Raw genomic sequence first — 20566 nt, 5'->3', positions numbered from 1 at the left:
TAACATATTTTAAACAAATTCCTTCTGCTTAACTCCTCCTGAAATGGTTTTTGTAGCTTACAACGGATAATTCTGCATTATACATGCCCAGAATAGAAGATAAAGTAACAGGGTTCCAGCTGGAATTGTCCAAGGAGCAGAGTAAATAGCCACCTTTACAAACAGCTTTCTTGCCGTGTCTGGCACTGTGCTAGGGGCTTCATAAACTTTATCTCATTTAGTCTTCGCAATAAGCCTGTGTGGTGGATTTTATTATTAGCAACTCATCCAGAGTCACCCAAGTAGCCAAGAGCTCTTTAGTGGTAAACCTCAGACTCTGCCATCTCTTGGCCATGTCAGCTTCCCCCACTATGACAGCCACCCCCTCATTTCTTTCTTTCTCGCTCTGTCTCCCCACATGCTGTACCCAGTCCTGCCCCCACCTCCTCAGTGGCCCCCTCAGTATCCTTCAGCTTAATGGAGGGGCTTAGTTCACCAAAACTCTACTCCCCAAAAGCAAGAGCCCTCTCACACCCCCAGGCCACAAGCCCACCTCCCCTGCTGTCTTGCTGGGAATCACAGGGAAGTGAGGGGGGCACCGAGTGAAGTTTCCTCCCCTCCAGGGCCCTTCCCCACACACCTTTGGCTTCCATCTGCCAGCTCTGCCCCCTCCTGGCATCACACTCTGCTCCCAGCTCTCAGAACACTTTGCACAACCTCTCTGTTAGAAAAAAATAAAAAAGGAAAGGGCCTTGGAGATTTCCAGGTCTCCAATCCTGAAAGCTCCCTGGCTTGGCTAGGAAGTGTCCCAGGAGGTGGGCTGAGGACAGACTCCCTCAGCTTCCCACGTGGAGCAGCCTCTGCCTGCCAAGCCTTCCTTTCTCTCATCTCCGAGATCATCTGTCCTGTCAGCCTCCACGCCCTGTGATGTCGCAGGCCTAACTGTGATGTCACAGGCCTAAATATGATGTCACTTTGTCCCACATGCCCTGGGGAGGTAGCACAAAGGAAGGACCACGGTCTTCTAACTGAGGAACCTGAGCAGATGCCTTGACCCAGACCAGAGACCCAAGCCAAGGAAAGCCCGTGATCACCAGAGTGGGTTTGGGAAGTGCGGACAGAGGGGAAGTAGGGAGCTGACTCCAGGTGCAAGGGGCGCGTTCGGGAGGCCTCTGGAGAGGAGGTACCTCCACAGTAGGGGACAAGAGCTGAGGGGCTGGGTCCTCGGGCTCCTGGTGCTCACTGCACACTTTCTTCTCCCTTTCGTTAGTTGCAAAATAATACACACTAGTGGTAAACATTTCAAACAACAGAAAATGTAAAAACAAAAAATGGAAGCTCCTCCTTCGCAACTTCCCAGTGGTCAATGTGGACTGTTCAGCGTTTACCCTTCCAGACATTCTTCTATGAACCAGCAAACAGGTAAATTGATTTTTTTAATTGCTTTTTTTTTTTTTTCCTAAGGAATGAAGCGACTTATTGAAAATGAAAGTACACTCTGCAGTGTGGGAGCAGGCCTGAGCATAGGGGCTCAAAGACCCCATTACAGAGTTTTTGAGAGTTTAAATACCTTCTACTTGTGCTACGCCCTGTGTAAATGAAGAGAATGAAGTAAAGTTACAAAGTCATTTACTCAGGGAGAAGATAGTTCCTGTCAGAGCTGAAGTGTGAATTGGCCTTATGTTTCCTGCCTCCAGACCCTATTTTCCTGCCTCATCTCCCCACTAAGAGATGTGATTGTGGTCCCCATAAATCTTCATGGGAGGCAGAGGGACACAAATCTTCATGGGAGGCAGAGGGACCGATGGTCTTTTTCCTGCAACTGCTTCATGCTGGCCTGGGGCGTAGTCCCTACCTATTGGGGATCATGGAACTCTCACCCTGTTCTGTCTAGTGGAGGCAGGGTAGCTTCTTGATGGCCGAGGTGGTGTCTTCACCTGGATTGGCTGGAGCCTTTGTTGCATGATCATCTGAAGCTTGATGATCTCCTTTTGCTGGTATGCCAGGTTTCTGGGCTGTCTCTCCCTGATTGGCCCCAGGGATCCTGCTTGACTCTTCCTCCAGGATGGCTCGCCAAAATATGTCACTGGTGGGGAGTGTCCAGGTTCTTGGCATCTTGAACAAAGAATTGGACAAAAAGCAGAAACAAAGCAAGGAAGAAATGAAGGGATTTATTGAAAATAAAGTACACTCCACAGTGTTGGAGTGGGCCTGAGCATAGGGGCTCAAAGGCTAAATTGTGTTTTATGCAAACATGGGAATATATTGATTTTTTGAGACTGAATCTCACTCTGCCTCCCAGGCTGGAGTGCAGTGGTGTGATGTTGGCTCACTGGCAACCTCTGCCTCTTGGGTTCAAGCAATTCTTCTGCTCAAGCTGGGACTACAGGCATGCACCACCAAGCCCAGCTAATTTTTTTGTATTTTTAGTAGAGACGGGGTTTCAGCACATTGGCCAGGCTGGTCTCAAACTCCTGACCTCAAGTGATCCACCCACCACGGCCTCCCAAAGTGCTGGATCACAGGTGTGAGCCACTGTGCCCCGTTTCTTCTCGGTTTTTTAATAATCCATTGTGGGCATCATTTCATGCCCTGAACATACCTATCTGCCTCTTGCTTTTTCCTGACTATATAATGTTCCATTGCAGGGTTGTGCTTAATGCGTAACATTCCCCTATTGGTGGACATATGGGTGGGATCCAATTTTCCCCTTTCTACACAAGGCTGGAAGAGACCTCCAGACAGTCAATATGCGGAGTGGTTAAGAATATGAGCTCTGCTGGATTTAATCCCAACTGGGTAACTTTATGGCAAATCACTTAACCTCTCTGTGCATCTTTCCTCATCTGTCAAATGGGGATAATAATAGCACTTGCCTCATAGAATTATTTCGAGGTTTCCTCAAGGTAATCCATGTAAAGCCCTTAGGATGGTGCCTGGCCCAAAGCAAGCACTTGACAAATGTGGGTGACTATTGCTATTGTACATTACCCTTTACCTAGTTAGGCAAGCGTCTGCAAGTCAGCTTCCTAAGCGTTAAAATTGTGATGGTTACTCCTGACCCATTTTGGAAGATCGGAATTTGGGCAGCACAATTGGAGAGATTAACTGCATTTAGTTTTCTTGCTTTATTTATTGACCCTTCCCTGGTTGGGGATCATTGCTCTCATTCAATGCAGTCTTCCCTACCCCATCCACACGCCACAATAATAATAGCTCTTGGCATGTGAGCCCTCATTATATGCCAGGAACCATGCAAAGCCATTCCACACCCTTTGTCTCACTGGATGAGCAGAGTGACTCTGGGACATGAATGCCATTATTCCCATTTTAGAGGCAAGAAAACTGACACTCAGATAAGGAAAATGACTCACTCGAGATCAGATGACCTGGCTGGGCGTGGCTCACATCTGTAATCCCAGCACTTTGGGAGGCCCAGGCGGGTGGATCACCTGAGGTCAGGAGTTCGAGACCAGCCTGGCCAACATGGTGAAACCTTGTCTCTACTAAAAATACAAAAATTAGCCGGGCATGGTGGTGGGTGCCTGTAATCCCAGCTACTTGAGAGGTTGAGGCAGGAGAATCACTTGAACCTAGGAGGCGGAGGTTGCAGTGAGCTGAGATTGTGCCATTGCACTCCAGCCTGGGAGACAAGAGCAAAACTCAGTCTCAAAAAACAACAACAACAAAAAAAAACACCACATGACCCCAAAGTGGAAAGCATAGAAACAGAGTAGAAAGGTCTTTACCAGGGGCAGGAGCCTGGGGTGTAAGGGAAATGGGAGACGAAGGCCAAAGGGTACAAAGTTGCAGTTACTTAGAATGAATAAGTCTAGAGCTGTAACATACAGCATGAGGATTATAGTTAGTAATATTATGTAGTAGACATTTGCTAAAAGAGTAATTTTAGGTACTTTTACCACACACACACACACACACACACACGCACACACACACACACAAAAGGTAACTGTGAGGTGATGGATGTGTTAAATTGCTTGACTGTAGCAATCACTTTACTGTGCGCATGTGTATCAAAACATCATGTTGTAGATCTTAAAGACACACAAGTTTAAAAGAAACACATGACCCAAGTTGAGGTTGCAAGTCTCAGAGGTGAGGGAGAGCTTAGGGAAGACTTTCCAGGCATTTGAAGAAGTAAAAAGGGCCACAAATCTGTTTGGTAGAAGGGGCTCCCAGAAAAATTAAGACAAACAGAGGCCATCTTGAAATGAGCTGCAGAATTAGCATCTGGTACCCTGCAGGAACGTCATTCATTCACATATTTATTTGCCCTTTCTTTCTTTCCTTCCTTTCTTCCTTCTTTCTTCTTTCTTTCTTTCTTTCTTTCTTTCTTTCTTTCTTTCTTTCTTTCTTTCTTTTTTTCTTTCCTTCCTTCCTTCCTTCCTTCCTTCCTTCCTTCCTTCCTTCCTTCTTTCTTTTCTTTCTTTTCCTTCTTTCTTTCTTGTTGTTTTTTGGTAGAGACATGGCTGACCAGGCTAGTCTCAAACTCCTGCCCTCAAACAGCCTCCCAAAGTAATTCACATATTTATTAATTGCCAGCTATGTGTCAGGCATTGGACTATTTTCTGGGAATACAGCCCATAGAAATATGACTCAGACCTTGGAATTACAGTCCGGCTATCAAGAAGCTTGCTGGATGTTGTGAAATGGAAAGTAATGTACATCCGAGCTTATTATTAGGAGGGTAGGGGCTGGAGGAGCAAAGTAGAACTGGGGGTGGGGTTGGCTGACTCATGCACTAAGAAAGGGAGACAACGGAACCACAGCCAGAAGCCCCACTTCCTCCCTGAAAACCTTAAAAACTTCTTCAATGCACATCCATTGCCACCTCCAACCTTGAGGCCAGCCAGCTGACTTCCCAGTCAGCTCAGCACATGGGTCCAGGACCTCTGTCACATGGACACTTTTGAGGGGCACCAGGTAAGGACTCCAGGTCAGGAAGGGACCTGGGACATCACTGGCTTAGAGGTTAAGCAGCTGTGTGGGGTGTGCCTCCACAGGCAGAGCTGAGGGTGGGGCTGACAGGGCTCTTGCCTGGCTCTGCTCTGTGGTTGACACCTCCCTCCCTCTGCCTGACACCCACTTGCTTATCTCCCCAGACAGCCCAGCTATCAGTCTGTCGGCTGCATTTGAGTTGGCCCTTGGCTTCACACCCCAAGGTGGGGAAGAGATCTTGAGTTAAGGCGTGCCTGCTCTTACATTTGCAGAAGGGGCCTACAGACACTCTTGCGTCTTCCCCTGCACCCATCTGTGACCTTCCAATCCTTCTGTGGGTAAAATTGCAGATGTGTCTTCAAATGCTATCCAAGGTCATGCCACTTATCCTCTCATCTCAACCATTCCAAGAGAATAGGAGACAAGAGGTCACCTTGCTTGGATTCAAATCCAGCAGAGCTAATGTACTCTGAACCACTATGCAAAACTGCCACAATGTACATGTATGTCCTTTCCAGCCTGGTGTGGAACAGGGCAAAATTAAAGCCCACCTATATGTCTACCATTAGAGGAAAGCTACATATTATGTACATCCATGCATCAGAATACTGTGCAGCCAGGAAAAAGCAGGAGGTAAATTTACTCAATGCCTCCTACATGTCAAATCTCTTTATGATCATCTTATTTAATCTTCCTCAAAATTCTCCAAGGTGGCCAGGCATGGTGGCTCACACCTGTAATCCAAACACTTTGAGAGGCCAAGGTGGGAGGATAGCTTGAGCCCAGGAGGTTGAGACCAGCCCGGGCAACATAGCAAGACCCCTTCTCTACAAAAAACAACTAGGTATGATGGCATGGGCCTGTAGTTCCAGCTACCTGAGAGGCTGAGGCAGGAGAATTGCTTGAGCCCTGGAGGTCAAGGCTGCAGTGAGCCGTGATTGTGCCACTGCACTCCAGCCTGGGCAACAGAGTGAAACTTTATCTCAAAAAAAAAAAAAAAAACTCCCCAAGGTAAGAATTTTTAATGTCTCCATTTTATGGATGAGCAGACAAGACGCAGCAAGGGTATACCAGGTAGTATCAACTCAAATGCCTACAGTGGCCATGTAGTTAACATAAAGTGATCCAAGAATAAGTGTGATAAAATTGTTTCCTGACACTCAGTCTTGGTTTCAAGGATCCAACAGGGAAGGGTTGGGACTGAGGCAAACCAGAGAGAATGGTCCATTCTTAAAGACCAGCCACTACTCAGAATAATCAGGGGCCAGTGTTGCCAGGCTTCCAACTTTTCCAGAGAATCTGAAAATCAGGAGTTGCATGTGAAATCTCCATATTTTTTAAAAGAATGGCTCCGATGTCTTTTTTTTTTGAGACCGAGTCTTGCTCTGTCACCCAGGCTGGAGTGCGGTGGCGTGATCTCGGCTCACTGCAAGCTCCGCCTCCTGGGTTCACGCCATTCTCCTGCCTCAGCGTCTCAGCGTTAAAGTAGCTGGGACTACAGGCGCCCGCCACCACGCCCGGCTAATTTTTTTTGTATTTTTAGTAGAGACAGGGTTTCACCGTGGTCTCAATCTCCTGACCTCGTGATCCGCCCGCCTCGGCCTCCCAAAGTGCTGGGATTACAAGCGTGAGCCACCGCGCCCGGCCACCCTTACCACTTCTATACAACACTGTCCTAAAGGTTCTAGCCAGGGCTACTAGGCAAAAAAAAAAAAAAAAAAAAAAGAAAGAAAAAAAAGGCACCCAGATTAGAAATTAAGAGGTAAAACTGTTTGTATATACAGAGGACATAACCTTGTACATAGAAAATCCTGACGAGGCCGGGCTCGGTGGCTCATGCCTGTAATCCCAGCACTTTGGGAGGCTGAGGCAGGTGGATCACCTGAGGTCAGGAGTTCAAGACCAGCCTGGCCAACATGGCAATAAAAATACAAAAATTTACCGGGCATGGTGGCGGGTGCCTGTAATCCCAGCTACTTGGGAGGCTGAGGCAGAAGAATCACTTGAACCCGGGAGGCAGAGGTTGCAGTGAGCTGAGATCACGCCATTACACTCCAGCCTGAGCAACAAGAGTGAAACTCCGTCTCAAAAAAGAAAGAAAGAAAGAAAGAAAGAAAGAAAGAAAGAAAGAAAGAAAGAAAGAAAGAAAATCCTGAGGAATCCACAGAAACCTATTGAAACGAATGCAAGTTTGCAGGATACAAAACCAACAAATGGTGCTGAGAAAACAGAATACCTACATACAAAAAGAGTTGTATCCCTGGCTGGGTGCAGTGGCTCATGCCTGTAATTCCAGCACTTTGGGAGGCTGAGGCAGAAGGATCACTTGAGCTCAGGAGTTTGAGACCAGCCTGGATAACATGGCAAAACCTCTTCTCTACAAAAAAAAAAAATACAAAAATTAGCAGGGCATGGTGGTGCGCGTTTGTACTCCCAGCTACTTGGGAAGCTGAGATGGGAGGATCACTTGGGCCTGGGAGGTCAAGGCTGCAGTGAGCTGTGGTTGGGCCACTGCACTCCAGCCTGGGCAACAAAGCAAGACCCTATCACACACAGAAAAAGAAAGTTGTATCGGTTTCTCTTATCATATACAAAACTAAACTCAAAATGCATCGTATACATAAATGTAAGAGCTAAAACTCCAAAACTCTTAGGAGAAAATATGGGAGCAAACCTTTCTGACCTTGGGTTAGACAAAGCTTTCTTAGATACAACACAAAAAGCATAAGCAACGGGCCGGGCGCCGTGGCTCATGCCTGTAATCCCAGCACTTTGGGAGGCCGAGGCGGGCGGATCACGAGGTCAGGAGATCGAGACCATCCTGGCTAACACAGTGAAACCCCGTCTCTACTAAAAATACAAAAAATTAGCCGGGTGAGGTGGCAGGCGCCTGTAGTCCCAGCTACAAGGGAGGCTGAGGCAGGAGAATGGCGTGAATCCCGGGGGGCGGAGCCTGAAGTGAGCCAAGATCGCGCCACTGCACTCCAGCCTGGGTGAAAGAGCGAGACTCCGTCTCAAAAAAAAAAAAAAAAAAAAAAAGCACAAGCAACAAAAAATAAAGTAGGAAAATTGGATTTCACCAGAATTAAAAGCCTTTGTGCTTCATAAGATTCAATCAAAGGAAGTGTAGGATAGCTGTATATATATTTTTTAATACAAATAAAATAAAATAGGCTAGGCATGGTGGCTCACTGAACGAGACTCCATCTCAAAAACAAACAAATAAATAAAATAAATAAATAAATAAATAAAATACAGGAAAATAACAAATGTTGTTGGCGGCCAGGTGTGGTGGCTCACCCCTGCAATCTTAGCACTTTGGGAGGCCAAGGCAGGTGGATCACGAGGTCAGGAGTTCGAGACCAGCCTGGCCAACACGGTGAAACCCCGTCTCTGCTAAACATACAAAAAATTAGCTGGGTGTGGTGGCATGCACCTGTAATACCAGCTACTTGGGAGGCTGAGGCAGGAGAATTGCTTAAACCCAGGAGGCGGAGGTTGCAGTGAGCTGAGATTGCATCATTGCACTGGGCAACAGAGACTCTGTCTTGAAGAAAAAGAAAAGGCAAGTGTTGTTGGCAAGGATGTAGAGAAACTGGAACTCTCATTGTTGGTGGAAATGCAAAATGGTCCAGGTGCTATGGCAAAACAGTTTGGTGGTTCCTCAAAGGTAAAGAATTAGCATATTCCACTTCTAGTATATACCCAAAATTGGAAACAGGTACTCAAACAAGCACATATGCATTCATGTTCATAGCAACATTATTTGAAACAGCCCAAGGCCGGGCGCGGTGGCTCACGCTTGTAATCCCAGCACTTTGGGAGGCCGAGGCGGGCGGATCACAAGGTCAGGAGATCGAGACCACGGTGAAACCCCGTCTCTACTAAAAATACAAAAAATTAGCCGGGCGTGGTGGCGGGCGCCTGTAGTCCCAGCTACTCGGAGAGGCTGAGGCAGGAGAATGGCGTGAACCCAGGAGGTGGAGCTTGCAGTGAGCAGAGATTGCGCCACTGCACTCCAGCCTGGGCGACAGAGCGAGACTCCGTCTCAAAAAAAAAAAAAAAAAAAAAGAAACAGCCCAAAAGGTAGAAACAGTCCACATGTCCATCAATAGATGAATGGATAAATTGTATTGCATACATAAAATGGAATATTCATCCATAAACAGGAATAAAGTATTGATACATGCTGCAATGTGGAGAAACTCCAAAACATTATGCTAAAGCAAATAAACCAGACACAGAAAGTCACAATTGTATGCAATTCTATGATTTTTTTTTTTTTTTTTTTTTTTGAGACAGAGTTTCACTCTTGTTGCTCAGGCTGGAGTGCAATGGCGCGATCTCGGCTCACTGGAACCTCCGCCTCCTGGGTTCAAGCGATTCTCCTGCCTCAACCTCCCAAGTAGCTGGGATTACAGGCATGCGCCACCACGCCCAGTTAATTTTGTATTTTTAGTAAAGATAGGGTTTCTCCATGTTGGTCAGCCTGGTCTCGAACTCCCAACCTCAGGTGATCCTCCCGCCTCAGTCTCCCAAAGTACTGGGATTACAGGCTTGAGCCACTGTGCCTGGCTAATTTTTTTTTTTTTTTTTTGAGATGGGGTCTCCCTTTGTCACCCAGGCTGGAGTGCAGTGGCACAATCATGGCTGCCTGCAGCCTCAACCTCCTGGGCTCAAGCAATTCTCCCACCTCAGCCTCCTGAGTAGCTGGGACTGTAGGCATGCACCACCACACCAGGGTAATTTTTTTATTTTTATTTTTAGTAGAAACAAGGTCTTGCTATGTTACCCAGGCTGATCTTAAACTCCTGAGCTCAAGCAATCCTCCTGCCTTGGTCTCCCAAAGTGCTGGGATTACAGGCATGAACCACCTTGCCCAGCCCTAAAATGATTGCTTTTAAGTTATATTAATTTCACCTAAATAAATCATTTTTTGAAAAAGAATGTGAAAAGATAACCCACAGAATGAGATAAAATATTTTCAAATCATATCTGATAAGAAACTTGTATTCAGAATATAAAAATAACTCTCGTAACTCAATAATAAAAGACAAATAAACAAATTTAAAAATGGGCAAAGGATCTGAACAGACATTTCTCTGATGAAGATATACAATTGGTCAATAAGTACATAAGAAGATGCTCACCATCATTAACCATCAGGAAAATGCAAGTGGAAACCACGATGAGATACCATTTCACACCTACTAGGATGACTGCAATTGCACAAAAGAAACCAAAACAGAAAAAAAACACAAATGTTAGCGAGATTGCAGACAAATTGGAACCCTTATACATTGCTGATAGAAATATAAAATGGCGGCCGGGCGCGGTGGCTCACGCTTGTAATCCCAGCACTTTGGGAGACCGAGGCGGGCGGATCACGAGGTCAGGAGACCACGGTGAAACCCCGTCTCTACTAAAAATACAAAAAAATTAGCCGGGCGTGGTGGCGGCGCTTGTAGTCCCAGCTACTCGGAGAGGCTGAGGCAGGAGAATGGCGTGAACCCGGGAGGCGGAGCTTGCAGTGAGCCGAGATTGCACCACTGCGCTCCAGCCTGGGCGACAGAGCGAGACTCCCTCTCAAGAAAAAAAAAAGAAATATAAAATGGTACAGTCACTGTGGAAAACAGACGGGCAATTCCTCAAAAAACTAAACAGAGGCCGACTGCCTGTAATCCCAGCACTTCAGAAGGTCGAGGCAAGAGAATTGCTTGAAGTCAGAAGTTTGAAACCTGCCCAGGCAACAAAGTGAGACTTCGTCGCTGCTGAAAAATTTTAAAATTAGCAGAGTGCAGTGTCGTGTGCCTGTAGTCCCACCTACTCGGGAGACAGAGGTGGGAGGATCACTTAAGCCCCAGGAGTTTGAGGATGCAGTGAGCTATGACTGTGCCACAGCACTCCGGCCTGGGTGACAGGGCAAGACCCTGTCTCTGGAGAAAAAAAAAAAAAAGTTAAACAGCTGGGAGCCATGGCTTGTAATCCCAGCTACTCGGGAGGCTGAGGCAGGAGAATTGCTTGAACCCAGGAGGCGGAGGTTCCAGTGAGCCGAGATCGCGCCATTGTGCTCCAGCCTGGGCAACAAGTGTGAAACTGTCTCAAAAAAAAAAAAAAAAAAAAAAAACATACAATTGCATACAGTTGTGACTTTTTGTGTCTGGTTTATTTGCTTTAGCATAATGTTTTGGAGTTTCTCCACGTTGCAGCATGTATCAATACTTTATTCCTGTTTATGGATGAATATTACATTGTATGTATGCAATACAATTTATCCATTCATGCCTATGCCAAGGCAGAAGGATTGCTGTGCCCAAGTTTCAGATAAGCCTAGGCAACATAGTGAGACCCTGTCTCTACAAACAAATTTTAAAATTAGCCAAGTGTGGTGGCACAAACCTGTAGTCCCAGTTACTTGGGAGGCTAAGGTGGGAGGATGGCGGGAGCCGGGGAGGTTGAGGCTGCAGTGAGCTATGATCATACCATTGCACTCCAGCCTCGGGAACAGAGTGAGACCTTGTCTCAAAAAAAAAAAAAAGTATTCATGACAACATGAATCAACAGTGAAAACCTTTATGTTAAGTGAAAGAAGCCAGACACAAAGGCAACATATTACGTAGTTCTATTTATATGAAATGTATAGAATAGGCCATCCTGGCTAACACGGTGAAACCCTGTCTCTACTAAAAATACAAAAAATTAGCCGGGCGTGGTGGTGGGCTCCTGTAGTCCCAGCTGCTGGGGAGGCTGAGGCAGGAGAATGGCATGAACCTGGGAGGCGGAGCTTGCAGTGAGCCAAGATCGCACCACTGCACTCCAGCCTGGGCGACAGAGGGAGACTCTGTCTCAAAAAAAAAAAAAAAAAAGAAAAAAAAGAAAAGAAATGTACAGAATAGGGAACTCCATAGAGACAGAAAGTGGATTAGTGGTTGCCAGAGGATGTGGGTTGGCGGGGGAGGGAAATGGAGACTGCATTATTTAGCATGATGAAGATGTTCTAAAATAAATTGTGGTGATAGTTGCACAACTCTGTGACTAGACTAAAATCTATTGAATTGTACACTTTAAATAAATGAATTGTATAATATGTGTATTATATCTTAATAAAGCTGTTAAAGAAAGGTAGAGAGAGAGAGAAATAGAGGAATATTCCTGCTGTCCTGACACTTGATTGCCTTCCTAGAGTTCCCCATAAATGCCTCCTGCTCAAATGGGAGCGCTAAGAAATGAGAGACCAGCTGAAGTTTACACCAAAACCTATATGTCAGCATCCCCCACACAAAAAGCAGACCCTGGGTCAGGTAATTTGATGAAAAGGCACAGGCTCTGCAGTGGCAGAAATGGTGGTTTGGCACTCAGCGTTCCTTCCTCCCTCCTAGTGTGGCTTCCTGGACTGCACAGATGGAAAGTGAAAAACTGCGTTTCCCAGACTCCCTTGCAGCTAGGGCTCTGGATGTGAATGTGGATCTGCTAATGTAGATACATTTGGGTGAGATTTGGAAGGTGGAAGAAAAGAGGTTAAAGGCTTTGTATCAAAGCCATTTCTGCAGCCGTGTCAGCAGAAGTCTTAGGGTAAGGATTTGAAGCAACTTTTTTTTCTTGTTTTTGAGATGGAGTCTCACTCTGTTGCCCAGGCTGGAGTGCAATGGCGCAATCTTGACTCACGGCAACCTCCACCTCCCGGGTTCAAGCAATTCTCCTGCCTCAGCCCCCCAAGTAGCTGGGATTACAGGCATCCACCACTACGTCCGGCTAATAAAGTTGTTTTTAAAAGTTGCTTCAGCCCAGGTGCAGTGGCTCATGCCTGTAATCCCAGCACTTTGGGAGGCTGAGGCAGGCAGATCACCTGAGGTCAGGAGTTCGAGACTAGCCTGGCCAACATGGCGAAACCCCATCTCTACTAAAAATACAAAAATTAACCATACGTGGTGGAGGGCACCTGTAATCCCAGTTACTTGGGAGGTTGAGGCAGGAGAATCACTTGAACCCCAGAGGCAGAGGTTGCAGTGAGCAGAGATCGCACCACTGCACTCCAGCCTGGGCGACAAGAGCAAGATTCCATCTCAAAAAAACAAAACTTTAGTGGAGTATAATAGATATACAAAAAACTGCTCATATTTAATGTGTACGGCTTGATGGGTATGGCCATATGCATATGCCATCACTACATTCAAGGTAATAAACATATTCGTCACCTCCAAAGGCTTCTTTGTGCTGTTGTTGTTGTTGTTGTTGTTGTTGCTTTGTGGTAAGAACACATAACATAAGATCTAGCCTCCTGACAAAAAAAAATTTCTTTTTGAGACAGAATCTCACTCTGTCTCCCAGGCTGGAGTGCAGTGGCACAATCATGGCTCACTGGAGCCTCGATCTCTTGGGCTCAAGCGATCCTCCCACCTCAGCCTCCCTAGTAGCTGGGACTACAGGCGTGTGTCACCATGCCCAGTGGATTTTTTTTTTTTTTCTTTTTCGAGATTGAGTTTCACTCTTGTCAGCCAGGCTGGAGTGCAATGGCGCAATCTTGGCTCACTGCAACCTGCCACCTCTGCCTCCCAGGTTCAAGTGATTTTCCTGTGTCAGCCTCCCCAGTAGCTGGGATTACAGGCACCTGCCACCACACCCAGCTAATTTTGGTATTTTTAGTAGAGACGGAGTTTCACCACGTTCGCCAGGCTGATCTCGAACTTCTGACCTCAGGTGATTGACCCGCCTCGGCCTCCCAAGTGCTGGGATTATAGGCGTGAGTCACCACAGTGATGCAATCATAACTCACTGTAACCTCGACCTCCTGGACTCAAATCGACCCTCCCGCTTCAGCCTCCCACAGTGCTAAGTTTACAGGTGTCAGCCTCCACACCTGTTTTGTTTTGTTTTGTTTTGTTTTGAGATAGGGTCTTGCTCTGTCATCCAGGTTGGAGTACAGCGATGCAATCACAGCATACTGCAACCTCAACCTCCCAGGCTCAAGCAATCCTCCCACCTCAGCCTCCTGCATAGCTGGGGCTGCAGGTATGTACCACCACTCCCAGCCAAGGTTAGTATTGAGAAGGTCAGGGGATCAGATTCTCAGAAAGCAGGTTCTGTGTCTTCCCCATCTGACCAGGGGTTCCCCCGGTTGAGTCCTGGTCTCACCTTGAGATGAGGAGGCCCCCACAGGGTGGGCTCTCTGCCTTCTATTAATATTAGATTGACTGGGCATGGTGGCTCATGCCTGTAATCCCATTACTTTGGGAGGCTAACGCAGGCGGATCACTTAAGATCAAGAGTTCAAGACCAGCCTGGCCAACATGGTGAAACCCTGTCTCTACTAAAAATACAAAATTTAGCCAGGCGTGGTAGCAGGCACCTATAATCCCAGCTACTTGGGAGGCTGAGGCAGGAGAATCACTTGAACCTGGGGGACGGAGGTTGCAGTGAGCTGAGATTGTGCCACTTCACACCAACCTGGGCGAAAGAGCGAAACTCCATATCAAAAAAAAAAAAAAAGGCCGGGCGCGGTGGCTCACGCCTGTAATCCCAGCACTTTGGGAGGCCGAGGCGGGCAGATCACGAGGTCAGGAGATCGAGACCATCCTGGCTAACATGGTCTAACCCCATCTATACTAAAAATACAAAAAATTAGCCGGGCGTGGTGGTGGGCGCCTGTACTTGGGCCAGCTACTCGGGAGGCCGAGGTGGGAGAATGGCGTGAACCCAGGATGTGGAGGTTGCAGTGAGCCAAGATCATGCCACCGCACTCCAGCCTGGGCGACAGAGTCAGATTCCATCTCAAAAAAAAAAAAAAAAGAAATCATTTGCACGCATTACTTAACTCCTCCCAAGGAGAAGCCCTGAAGCTTAAGCTAAATCTACCTCTGTTCCAGTCATTTCTGGAAGACAAGTTTTGAGTTTGATTACTTTGGAAAGGCCTCAGAGGTCTGCTGGCTCTCTGTCCTTGCCTTCTCTTTAAAAAAAAAAGTGATTACCAGGAAAATTGCACCTTGGGAAATGGAGGCCCCAGCTGTGTGTGTGCACGTGTGTGTGTGTGTGTCCACACGCATGCATTCTACAATTTAAAGGGTTAAACCTCCAACCAAAGCTGAATCCAGCTGTGCACAGGTTTCTCTGTTCATCCCTCTAAAGGGACCTTGATCTTTTCTGCTTCAAGATCTGTATAAACTGTTCCCTCTGCCTGAAACACATTCTAAACACATACACACACATACAAATGCCCCCCCCCTTTACCCCTTTTCCACATTTTCTTTGGTCAAGATTTAGGCATCTGTTAAGTCTCTGTTTCAGTTTCTGAGGAAAGCTTTTTTCTGATATCCTTTCCCTGAAATTAAATCACTATAACTATTTTTTCACTGTAATCCTGCCCTGCTGGTGCCACAAGGCCTGGAACCTCATTTGTCTGTGTATCTATCTTGTTCATGCCTATATTTTTCCAGTCTGTGGCATGGTGTCTGGCACATAGTGGCACTCAAACAAAGTTTCAATGTATGAATGAATGAATGAACAAAGGAACTTAGTGATGGTGGATGAGGAAAGGGGTCATGTAGGGTAAGGGTGTCCCCTGCTGGACATTGAGAGTACCCAGGACATCCTCTCTGAGCTGGGAAGAATGACTTCCGGTCGTAAATTTCCTCCCCGAGGGGCAGCGTTGGGGAACCTCACCTTATGCCCAGACGCCTGATGCGTGCCTTCTTCTTACCTCTATCAGCCCCCACACCACTCTCCTCTCAGCCTTCAGAGCATCCGTCCCCACCCCCAGTGGCCTGGCCCATCTTCCCCCACGCTGCAGACCACGTCAGCTAAGCCGTGGAGCTCCACAGCGACTTCTGCATCCTCTCCACAATGAATATCCACCCCCTCTTAAACCTTTTGCTTTGCATAAGAATAGGCCCAGAGTCCTCCATCGATCCTCTTTCCCCCTCCTCCCAAATCAATCAATCAGTAGTGATTGGCTGGGGCACTGGGGTGGAGGCGGACGAGGAATGGTGGGTGAAGAGCACGGAAAGTTGGTGGGGTGGGGGTGGGGTAGGTGAGTGTGTTTCTGAAACAGGTTCCTGCTAAAAGTACGGCAGAACAGTGGATTTCTCTGGAAGGGAATAGTTGGTGAGAAGACACCTGGGATAGGTATTTAGAAAAAGGTGAATGAGGAATTCCTGACTACTGTCTTTTTTTTTTTTTTTTTTGAGATGGGAGTCTTGCTCTTGTTGCTGAGGCTAGAGTGCAATGGTGTAATCTTGGCTCACTGCCACCTCCGCCTCCCGGGCTCAAGTGATTCTCCTGCCTCAGTCTCCCAAATAGCTGGGATTACAGGTGCCTGCCACCACGCTCGGCTAATTTTTTGTATTTTTAGTAGAGATGGGGTTTCACCATGGTAGCCAGACTAGTCTCGAACCCCTGACCTCTGGTGATCCACTCGCCTCGGCTTCCCAAAGTGCTGGAATTATAGGAGTGAGCCACCGCACCCAGCCTCTGACTACTGTCTTGGCTGACAAAAGGGTAAAATACCTCCAGTTTATATAAAGTGTGAGCACAATGGGAGGAGAGGGGGTTCATAAAAGATTGGACTAAGAGGAACATGGTGAGGAGCACGGGGGTTCTGTGAGGGGAGTCAGGGCTCAGTGCTAAGGACATGGAGGGAGTAGAGAGGGCAGGAGGAAGACTCTTGGCCAAGGGTAAAAAGGAGAAGTGGGTAGGGGTCAAGGAGAGATAGAGGTCACTTCTCTTCCAGTGAGGATGGGAAGAACCAGACCACACCTGTGACTCTCCATATGGTTGCCATCCCCGGCCCCTCCCCCAGTCATGCCCCAAAGTGGGGCTGGGGAAGAGTGACAGTTACTTAATGACCCTGAGTCCCACTAGCTCTTCTGGGCAGCCTATGGTCACTGGGGGGCCAAAGGGGACTGAAGCCAAAGTCCAAGTTATTGATCTCTGGCCCCAAAGGTCAGCTTCAGGGGCAGAGGGAGTGGTGTTGCCATGGTGGGAGCCTCCAGGGACCCCACAAGAGAGGGGCTGTGCTGCAGCCCAGCTTTCATGTCTGCATCCTTGGTGCCCCATGATTCTATACACACACACACACACACACACACACACTCCCACACCCCTCTATCCTGTCTTGCTTGAAATTTCTGCCTGATGGGATGTCTCAGAATAGACTCTTGGGTGTCTAGCCTTTGGGGTGTCTGGGGAGCATAAAAGGAGAGCCTTAGATGGAATTATTTATTTACTACTACCCCCATCCCCAGGACAAAGCCCTGGGAGCCCATGAACTCATTGGTGAATCCCATTAAAAAAAACACCAATCTGGTTATCAGGAAGAAAGGATGGCAACAATTTTTGCTGTGTGGCCTTGACAAAGCATTTACCTTCCATGAGTCTTAGTTCTGTTATCTATAAATGAAGGGATTGAATCAAATGAGTTCTAAGTTCCCTTCTGGATAAGTGACCTAAGATTCTAAGGAATTAGAGGGGACAGGGCTGACAGTAGGGGTTAGGAGTAAGAACTAGGTTAGGTTCAGGAGATGGTAAAAACAAATTCTTGGACTTGGAAATAAAATCTGCATTCTAATTTTGGCCATTATTAACTGTGGAAACTGGGGCAATTCATGCATTTATTAATTCAACAAATATTTAATAAGCAATTATGTTATCCCAAGCTTTGTGCTGCATACTGACACAAAGAACAAAACATAGTCCCTGGCTTATAGGGTTTACATTGTAGTGGTCAGTGGGAAAGAGAGACAAATAAGCAAATATATGTAATACAGTGGGACAAATGCTCTGTCATAGATGTGTAGAGTGCTATAAAAAAATGGGAAAGGGGGCCAGGGGCTGGGACTCACACCTGTAATCCCAGCAATTTTGGGAGGCCGAGGCAGGGGGATCATCTGAGGTCAGGAGTTCGAGACCAGCCTGACCATGTTGATGGTGAAACCTCGTCTCTACTAAAAATACAAAAATTAGCCAGTCATGGTGGCAGGCGCCTGTAATCCCAGCTACTTGGGAGGCTGAGGCAGGAGAATTGCTTGAATCCAGGAGGCAGAGGTTGCAGTGAGCTGGTATCACACCACCGCACTCCAGCCTGGGCAAGAGCTAGACTCCATCTCAAAAAAAACTGAAAAAAAAAAAAAAAAAAAAGTGGGAAAGGGACTGGGAGCCATGGCTCACACCTATAATCCCAGTGCTTTGGGAGGCAGGAGGATTGGTTGAGGCCAGCAGTTCAAGGCCAACCTGGGCAACATAAGGAGACCTCATCTTTATAAAAACATGTTTTTAATTAAAAAAAAAAAAAAAACAGAGAATAGGGCCAGGCACGGTGGCTCATGCCTGTAATCCCAGCACTTTGGGAGGTCGAGGCAGGCAGATCACGTCAAGAGTCTGAGACCAGCCTGGCAAACATGGTGAAACCTCATCTCTACTAAAAATACAAAAATTAGCCAGGTGCAGTGGCGCATGCCTGTAATCCCAGCTACTTGGGTGGCTGGGGTGGGAGGATTGCTTGAACCCAGGAGGCAGAGGCTGCAGTGAGCCATGATCGCGCCACTGCCCTCCAGCCCGGGAGACAGAGCAAGACTCCGTCTCAAAAATAAAAATAAAAGAGAATTAATAGTGATCAGCAAAGTGAATGTAAGGGAAATGGTGCATCAGGCAGAGGGGTAATCATGGAGAAACCCTAAGGAGAAAGAGCGTCAAGCTATTGGAGGCCTTAGAGCGTGCATTGTGACAGAAGTGAGAAGGGGAAGGACAAGGAGTATAGTTGGCAGTAAGGCTGGTACTGGGGGCAGAGATCTGCCTCATCTGCAAAAATGTGATAACAATGTGCCCACCTTATCTCCCTCTTTTTCTGGTCGCCTTGTTTTCCAGGGTCTAGTGGTATAATGAATGGGAAAATACTTTGTGGTCTGAAAAGCACTGTACAAAGTAGTACACAGACACTAGAAAAGAGCTGTGGATCACTGAGGATCAAGCTGGGTAAATCTGACTTTGGGCTAACTTGCAGAAAAACAGTGGAAAATTAACCAAGATTGAGACACTGAGTCTTTAAAAACCTTAGGTCACAAAACTAGAGAAGATGAGGACTGGAGTTTGAACATAAAACATGACCCCAGAGTCTTTGCGAAAGAGGAAGGGGACTTGTTCTAAGGACCCCAGTGGATAAAAGCTATAGAGACTAGGTTGAATTCAATGGAAGAAATAACTTCTTATTTTTATTTATTTATTTTTTGAGGTGGAGTCTCACTCTGTTGCCCAGGCTGGAGGGCAGTGACACGATCTTGGCTCACTGCAACCTCCGCCTCCCAGGTTCAAGCAATTCTCCTGCCTCAGCCTCCCCAGTAGCTGGGATTACAGGTATGAGCCACCACGCTTGGCTAATTTTATCATTTATTTATTTATTTATTTATTTATTTATTTATTTATTTATTTGTATTTTTAGTAGAGATGGGGTTTCACCATGTTGCTCAGGCTGGTCTCGAATTCCTGACCTCAGGCGGTCCCCCCGCCTCGGCCTCTCAAAGTGCTGGGATTACAGGTGTGAACCACTGCACCCGGGCAGAAGAAAGAACTTTCTAACAATCCCAACTATCTGTGGATGGGCAAGGCATTCACAGCAGTAAGTTCCCTGTTGCTAGAAGTTTGCAACCTGATCTGGACAATGGTTGGTGTCAAGCTTGGAGTATGGGAGAGGGTCAGCTGATCTGCAAGGTCTATTTGACTTTGAGAGTCTTGGAATCAAGGATCTTGGAATGTCCATTCCCTTTGTTCCATTCCCTCTCCTTTAACAGAACAGGAGTGGAGGCTCTTTTCAGAACCTCACGATGCTGCTTGCATTCAGGAGAGGCTGGAACGGAAAATGGACAGCTCCATGCATCTGTCTCTGTCATCCTTCCTCCATGATGGCTGAACCACAGGGACCCAGTGATAAGAAGAGGGAAGGGACAGACTCCTATCATTTGAAGGCCTTGAGTCCCACATGGCTTCTTTTTTTTTTTTTTTTTTTAGACGCAGTATCGCTTTGTGGCCCAGGCTGGAGAGCAGTGGCGCGATATCGGCTCACGGCCACCTCCACCTCCCGGGTTCACACCATTCTCCTGCCTCAGCCTCCCGAGTAGCTGGGACTATAGGCTCCCTGCCACCACGCCTGGCTAATTTTTTGTATTTTTAGTAGAGACGGGGTTTCACCGTGTTAGCCAGGATGGTCTTGATCTCCTGACCTCGTGATCCGCCCGCCTTGGCCTCCCAAAGTGCTGGGATTACAGGCATGAGCCACCACGCCCGGCCAAGTCCGGCATGGTTTATACAGAGTTTGGTGTCATCTCAGATGCTATTGCTGAAATGCAGTGTGCCCAAGTGGTTAGGAGCATGAACTGCAGCATGGGACTGACCTGGATGGGTCACTTCCTGTCAGTTACTATGAGCAAATTGTTTAATCTCTGAGACTTTCCTTTCTCATTTAATTTTTTTTTTTTTTTTTTTTTTTTAAGATGGAGTCTTGCTGTGTCGCCCAGGCTGGAGTGCAGTGGCGCAATCTTGGCTCACTGCAAGCTCTGCCTCCCGGGTTCACGCCATTCTCCTGCCTCAGCCTCTCCGAGTAGCTGGGACTACAGGCGCCCGCCACCACGCCCGGCTAATTTTTTTG

At 47.1% G+C, this 20566-nt stretch overlaps 1 long non-coding RNA gene across 1 annotated transcript; it reads left to right on the top strand.

Moving 5' to 3' along the window:
- The first annotated feature begins 993 nt into the window (after positions 1-993).
- On the top strand, positions 994-19265 carry LOC129472104 (uncharacterized). The gene is made up of 3 exons (XR_008653844.2): positions 994-1077; positions 1250-1401; positions 19157-19265. It is a non-coding gene; the product is annotated as an uncharacterized lncRNA (long non-coding RNA).
- Positions 19266-20566: the final 1301 nt, after the last annotated feature.

This window comes from Symphalangus syndactylus, chromosome 22 (assembly GCF_028878055.3).
Source record: "Symphalangus syndactylus isolate Jambi chromosome 22, NHGRI_mSymSyn1-v2.1_pri, whole genome shotgun sequence".
Classification (NCBI taxonomy): Eukaryota; Metazoa; Chordata; class Mammalia; order Primates; family Hylobatidae; genus Symphalangus; species Symphalangus syndactylus.
Note: the sequence above shows the minus strand (reverse complement) of the source record. Positions and strands in the feature narration are given on the sequence as shown.